The following is a 7500-nucleotide window of genomic DNA, read 5'->3' on the forward strand; positions in this document are numbered from 1 at the left end:
CGTGCAGGCACCCCTGCATACGGGCCTCCGGCAGGGCCGGCCTGCCGCCCCCAGCCACCCCCCGCAAGCCCCCCCCACCGCCGCCCCGGCTCAGAGAGCACAGGCAGCCCGCCGCCGGCCCACCCACCCCGTGCAGGCACCCCTGCATACGGGCCTCCGGCAGGGCCGGCCTGCCGACCCCAGCCACCCCCCGCAAGCCCCCCCACCGCCGCCCCGACTGAGACAGCACAGGCAGCCCGCCGCCGGCCCTTCCCACCCCGTGCAGGCACCCCTGCATACGGGCCTCCGGCAGGGCCGGCCTGCCGCCCCCAGCCACCCCCCGCAAGCCCCCCCACCGCCGCCCCGGCTCAGAGAGCACAGGCAGCCCGCCGCCGGCCCACCCACCCCGTGCAGGCACCCCTGCATACGGGCCTCCGGCAGGACCGGCCTGCCGCCCCCAGCCACCCCCCGCAAGCCCCCCCACCGCCGCCCCGGCTGAGAGAGCACAGGCACCCCGCCGCCGGCCCTTCCCACCCCGTGCAGGCACCCCTGCATACGGGCCTCCGGCAGGGCCGGCCTGCCGCCCCCAGCCACCCCCCGCAAGCCCCCCCCACCGCCGCCCCGGCTCAGAGAGCACAGGCAGCCCGCCGCCGGCCCACCCACCCCGTGCAGGCACCCCTGCATACGGGCCTCCGGCAGGGCCGGCCTGCCGACCCCAGCCACCCCCCGCAAGCCCCCCCACCGCCGCCCCGACTGAGAGAGCACAGGCAGCCCGCCGCCGGCCCTTCCCACCCCGTGCAGGCACCCCTGCATACGGGCCTCCGGCAGGGCCGGCCTGCCGACCCCAGCCACCCCCCGCAACCCCCCCCACCGCCGCCCCGGCTGAGAGAGCACAGGCAGCCCGCCGCCGGCCCTTCCCACCCCGTGCAGGCACCCCTGCATACGGGCCTCCGGCACGGCCGGCCTGCCGCCCCCAGCCACCCCCCGCAAGCCCCCCCCACCGCCGCCCCGACTCAGAGAGCACAGGCAGCCCGCCGCAGGCCCACCCACCCCGTGCAGGCACCCCTGCATACGGGCCTCCGGCAGGGCCGGCCTGCCGACCCCAGCCACCCCCCGCAAGCCCCCCCACCGCCGCCCCGACTGAGACAGCACAGGCAGCCCGCCGCCGGCCCTTCCCACCCCGTGCAGGCACCCCTGCATACGGGCCTCTGGCAGGACCGGCCTGCCGACCCCAGCCACCCCCCGCAAGCCCCCCCACCGCCGCCCCGGCTGAGAGAGCACAGGCAGCCCGCCGCCGGCCCTTCCCACCCCGTGCAGGCACCCCTGCATACGGGCCTCCGGCAGAGCCGGCCTGCCGCCCCCAGCCACCCCCCGCAAGCCCCCCCACCGCCGCCCCGGCTCAGAGAGCACAGGAACCCCGCCGCCGCCCCTTCCCACCCCGTGCAGGCACCCCTGCATACGGGCCTCCGGCAGGGCCGGCCTGCCGCCCCCAGCCACCCCCCGCAAGCCCCCCCACCGCCGCCCCGGCTCAGAGAGCACAGGAACCCCGCCGCCGCCCCTTCCCACCCCGTGCAGGCACCCCTGCATACGGGCCTCCGGCAGGGCCGGCCTGCCGCCCCCAGCCACCCCCCGCAAGCCCCCCCACCGCCGCCCCGGCTCAGAGAGCACAGGCAGCCCGCCGCCGGCCCACCCACCCTGTGCAGGCACCCCTGCATACGGGCCTCCGGCAGGACCGGCCTGCCGCCCCCAGCCACCCCCCGCAAGCCCCCCCACCGCCGCCCCGGCTGAGAGAGCACAGGCAACCCGCCGCCGCCCCTTCCCACCCCGTGCAGGCACCCCTGCATACGGGCCTCCGGCAGGGCCGGCCTGCCGCCCCCAGCCACCCCCCGCAAGCCCCCCCACCGCCGCCCCGGCTGAGAGAGCACAGGCAGCCCGCCGCCGGCCCACCCACCCTGTGCAGGCACCCCTGCATACGGGCCTCCGGCAGGACCGGCCTGCCGCCCCAAGCCACCCCCCGCAAGCCCCCCCACCGCCGCCCCGGCTCAGAGAGCACAGGCACCCCGCCGCCGCCCCTTCCCACCCCGTGCAGGCACCCCTGCATACGGGCCTCCGGCAGGGCCGGCCTGCCGCCCCCAGCCACCCCCCGCAAGCCCCCCCCACCGCCGCCCCGGCTCAGAGAGCACAGGCAGCCCGCCGCAGGCCCACCCACCCCGTGCAGGCACCCCTGCATACGGGCCTCCGGCAGGGCCGGCCTGCCGACCCCAGCCACCCCCCGCAAGCCCCCCCACCGCCGCCCCGGCTGAGAGAGCACAGGCAGCCCGCCGCCGGCCCTTCCCACCCCGTGCAGGCACCCCTGCATACGGGCCTCCGGCAGGGCCGGCCTGCCGACCCCAGCCACCCCCCGCAACCCCCCCCACCGCCGCCCCGGCTGAGAGAGCACAGGCAGCCCGCCGCCGGCCCTTCCCACCCCGTGCAGGCACCCCTGCATACGGGCCTCCGGCAGGGCCGGCCTGCCGCCCCCAGCCACCCGCCACAGGCCCCCCCACCGCCGCCCCGGCTGAGAGAGCACAGGCAGCCCGCCGCCGGCCCTTCCCACCCCGTGCAGGCACCCCTGCATACGGGCCTCCGGCAGGGCCGGCCTGCCGCCCCCAGCCACCCCCCGCAAGCCCCCCCACCGCCGCCCCGGCTCAGAGAGCACAGGCACCCCGCCGCCGCCCCTTCCCACCCCGTGCAGGCACCCCTGCATACGGGCCTCCGGCAGGGCCGGCCTGCCGCCCCCAGCCACCCCCCGCAAGCCCCCCCCACCGCCGCCCCGGCTCAGAGAGCACAGGCAGCCCGCCGCAGGCCCACCCACCCCGTGCAGGCACCCCTGCATACGGGCCTCCGGCAGGGCGGGCCTGCCGACCCCAGCCACCCCCCGCAAGCCCCCCCACCGCCGCCCCGACTGAAACAGCACAGGCAGCCCGCCGCCGGCCCTTCCCACCCCGTGCAGGCACCCCTGCATACGGGCCTCCGGCAGGGCCGGCCTGCCGCCCCCAGCCACCCCCCGCAAGCCCCCCCCACCGCCGCCCCGGCTCAGAGAGCACAGGCAGCCCGCCGCAGGCCCACCCACCCCGTGCAGGCACCCCTGCATACGGGCCTCCGGCAGGGCGGGCCTGCCGACCCCAGCCACCCCCCGCAAGCCCCCCCACCGCCGCCCCGACTGAAACAGCACAGGCAGCCCGCCGCCGGCCCTTCCCACCCCGTGCAGGCACCCCTGCATACGGGCCTCCGGCAGGGCCGGCCTGCCGCCCCCAGCCACCCGCCACAGGCCCCCCCACCGCCGCCCCGGCTGAGAGAGCACAGGCAGCCCGCCGCCGCCCCTTCCCACCCCGTGCAGGCACCCCTGCATACGGGCCTCCGGCAGGGCCGGCCTGCCGACCCCAGCCACCCCCCGCAAGCCCCCCCACCGCCGCCCCGGCTGAGAGAGCACAGGCAGCCCGCCGCCGGCCCACCCACCCTGTGCAGGCACCCCTGCATACGGGCCTCCGGCAGGACCGGCCTGCCGCCCCAAGCCACCCCCCGCAAGCCCCCCCACCGCCGCCCCGGCTGAGAGAGCACAGGCAGCCCGCCGCCGCCCCTTCCCACCCCGTGCAGGCACCCCTGCATACGGGCCTCCAGCACGGGCGACCCGCTCTGTCCGCAGGGAGGACAGGTCTACCCCTTCTGCCGGCAGGGAGGCCAGGTCTACCCGTTCTGCCGGCAGGGAGGCCAGGTCTACCCGTTTTACCTGCAGGGAGACCAGGTCTACCCGTTCTGCCGGCAGGGAGGCCAGGTCTACCCGTTTTACCGGCAGGGATGCCAGGTCTACCCGTTCTGGCGGCAGGGAGGCCAGGTCTACCTGTTTTACCGGCAGGGATGCCAGGTCTACCCGTTCTAGCGGCAGGGAGACCAGGTCTACCCGTATTGCCGGCAGGGATGCCAGGTCTACCCGTTTTTCCGGCAGGGATGCCAGGTCTACCCATTTACCGGCAGGGATGCCAGGTCTACCCGTTTTGCCGGCAGGGATGCCAGGTCTACCCGTTCTGGCGGCAGGGAGAACAGGTCTACCCGTTTTACCTGCAGGGAGAACAGGTCTACCCGTTTTGCCGGCAGGGATGCCAGGTCTACCCGTTTTACCTGCAGGGATGCCAGGTCTACCCGTTTTACCGGCAGGGAGGCCAGGTCTACCCATGTTGCCGGCAGGGAGGCCAGGTCTACCCGTTCTAGCGGCAGGGAGACCAGGTCTACCCATTTACCGGCAGGGAGACCAGGTCTACCCGTTTTGCCGGCAGGGATGCCAGGTCTACCCGTTTTGCCGGCAGGGAGAACAGGTCTACCCGTTTTACCTGCAGGGAGGCCATGTCTACCCGTTTTACCGGCAGGGAGACCAGGTCTACCCGTTTTGCCGGCAGGGATGCCAGGTCTACCCGTTTTGCCGGCAGGGAGACCAGGTCTACCCGTTCTGCCGGCAGGGATACCAGGTCTACCCGTTTTACCTGCACGGAGACCAGGTCTACCCATTTTACCGGCAGGGAGGCCAGGTCTACCCGTTCTGGCGGCAGGGAGAACAGGTCTACCCTTTTTGCCGGCAGGGAGACCAGGTCTACCCGTTTTACCGGCAGGGATGCCAGGTCTACCCGTTTTGCCGGCAGGGATAACAGGTCTACCCGTTTTACCTGCAGGGAGACCAGGTCTACCCGTTTTACCGGCAGGGAGACCAGGTCTACCCGTTTTGCCGGCAGGGATGCCAGGTCTACCCGTTCTGGCGGCAGGGAGGCCAGGTCTACCCGTTCTGCCGGCAGGGAGGCCAGGTCTACCCGTTTTGCCGGCAGGGAGAACAGGTCTACCCGTTTTACCGGCAGGGAGACCAGGTCTACCCGTTTTGCCGGCAGGGATGCCAGGTCTACCCGTTCTGGCGGCAGGGAGGCCAGGTCTACCCGTTCTGCCGGCAGGGAGGCCAGGTCTACCCGTTTTACCTGCAGGGAGGCCAGGTCTACCCGTTTTGGCGGCAGGGAGACCAGGTCTACCCGTTTTGCCGGCAGGGATGCCAGGTCTACCCGCTTCCGGCAGGGATGCCAGGTCTACCCGGTTCCAGGCAGGGAGGCCTCGTCTACCCGTTCTGCCGGCAGGGAGGCCAGGTCTACCCGTTTTACCGGCAGGGATGCCAGGTCTACCCGCTTCCGGCAGGGATGCCAGGTCTACCCGGTTCCAGGCAGGGAGGCCTCGTCTACCCGTTCTGCCGGCAGGGAGGCCAGGTCTACCCGTTTTACCGGCAGGGATGCCAGGTCTACCCGCTTCCGGCAGGGATGCCAGGTCTACCCGGTTCCAGGCAGGGAGGCCTCGTCTACCCGTTCTGCCGGCAGGGAGGCCAGGTCTACCCGTTTTACCGTCCGCCGGGTCCGGTGTGCCCGATGTGGCCGCCGGAGCTGCCGGCGGAAAGGGATGCCTCGTCTACCTCGCTCCGGCGGGACTTTGGCTCCACCGCGGTTCTGGCAGGTAGACGTCTTGCCCGGTTCTTCTTCGGAGCTGCCGAAGGGGTCGCTGCTTTGCGCTGCCTCCAGTTACGTCATGGTAAGAGTCGGCGGCGCTCGCGCGCCTCCCCGCTGGGGGAAGACGGTTCTCTTCGAGCCCGCCGGGGCCGGGGACCTCGCTGTCCGTATACTAGGGCAGAGGGCTGGCGCTCGCGGACCAGCGCCATCGAACCGCTGCAGCTACTCGCGGTTCAGCCGGCAGACTCGGGCGTTGCACGGCGGCTGTGGCCGTGGCCGTTCTGCCTCCTACCTATCGCGCACGGCGCTTCCGACTGCCAGAAGCCGCGCGAAGCCGCTGCTTGCCCGCAGGCTCCGGTGGCCGTTGCCGACTGGAGCGAGGGCTCCAAGAGGGGTTTCTCCAGGGCCGGGCCGAGACGGGCGGCGGTCGCCGGCACTCGAACGCTTGTCACCCGCGGCTCAGCCGGCAGACTCGGGCGTTGCCCGGCGGCCCTGGCCGTGGCCGTTCTGCCTCCTACCTATCGCGCACGGCGCTTCCGACTGCCAGAAGCCGCGCGAAGCCGCTGCTTGCCCGCAGGCTCCGGTGGCCGTTGCCGACTGGAGCGAGGGCTCCAAGAGGGGTTTCTCCAGGGCCGGGCCGAGACCGGCGGCGGTCGCCGGCACTCGAACGCTTGTCAGCCGCGGCTCAGCGGGCAGACTCGGGCGTTGCCCGGCGGCCCTGGCCGTGGCCGTTCTGCCTCCTACCTATCGCGCACGGCGCTTCCGACTGCCAGAAGCCGCGCGAAGCCGCTGCTTGCCCGCAGGCTCCGGTGGCCGTTGCCGACTGGAGCGAGGGCTCCAAGAGGGGTTTCTCCAGGGCCGGGCCGAGACCGGCGGCGGTCGCCGGCACTCGAACGCTTGTCACCCGCGGCTCAGCCGGCAGACTCGGGCGTTGCCCGGCGGCCCTGGCCGTGGCCGTTCTGCCTCCTACCTATCGCGCACGGCGCTTCCGACTGCCAGAAGCCGCGCGAAGCCGCTGCTTGCCCGCAGGCTCCGGTGGCCGTTGCCGACTGGAGCGAGGGCTCCAAGAGGGGTTTCTCCAGGGCCGGGCCGAGACCGGCGGCGGTCGCCGGCACTCGAACGCTTGTCAGCCGCGGCTCAGCCGGCAGACTCGGGCGTTGCCCGGCGGCCCTGGCCGTGGCCGTTCTGCCTCCTACCTATCGCGCACGGCGCTTCCGACTGCCAGAAGCCGCGCGAAGCCGCTGCTTGCCCGCAGGCTCCGGTGGCCGTTGCCGACTGGAGCGAGGGCTCCAAGAGGGGTTTCTCCAGGGCCGGGCCGAGACCGGCGGCGGTCGCCGGCACTCGAACGCTTGTCACCCGCGGCTCAGCCGGCAGACTCGGGCGTTGCCCGGCGACCCTGGCCGTGGCCGTTCTGCCTCCTACCTATCGCGCACGGCGCTTCCGACTGCCAGAAGCCGCGCGAAGCCGCTGCTTGCCCGCAGGCTCCGGTGGCCGTTGCCGACTGGAGCGAGGGCTCCAAGAGGGGTTTCTCCAGGGCCGGGCCGAGACGGGCGGCGGTCTCCGGCACTCGAACGCTTGTAGGGCCGGGGTTTGGGAGTGGAGCCTGCCGTGGCTCCCCCCCCCTCCCCACGCCCGTTAACAGCAGCCATCCGCGGGCACGTTGCAGAGAAGCCTCTACGGCAGTCCGGCTCTGCCGGTGGCCAAGCCGCGTTGGGCTTCTGCTGTCGACGCTGCCCGCTCGCTCGCTCGCACGCAGGGCCCCGCGCCTGTGCTGCCCAGCCCTGCCCGAGGTTCGGGGTTCGGGGGCCGGCGCGTGCGGCCGTCGCTGTCCCAGGAACCGTGGCCGTGGGGCCTCCGCTTCTCCTCCGTTCCCCTTCCCTTTCCTGATCGATGAGGCTTTTCGGGTGGCGTCGGAGAGGGCCCCCGGCGGGCCGGGTCTTCCGTACTCCCCGTCATAGGGAGCCACGGCGGGGCTCCGGTGTTCGGGCCGGGCGGTCTCCTTTCCAATGTC

The sequence above is a fragment of the Opisthocomus hoazin genome, unplaced genomic scaffold, assembly GCF_030867145.1.
Source record: "Opisthocomus hoazin isolate bOpiHoa1 unplaced genomic scaffold, bOpiHoa1.hap1 HAP1_SCAFFOLD_112, whole genome shotgun sequence".
NCBI classification, from domain to species: domain Eukaryota; kingdom Metazoa; phylum Chordata; class Aves; order Opisthocomiformes; family Opisthocomidae; genus Opisthocomus; species Opisthocomus hoazin.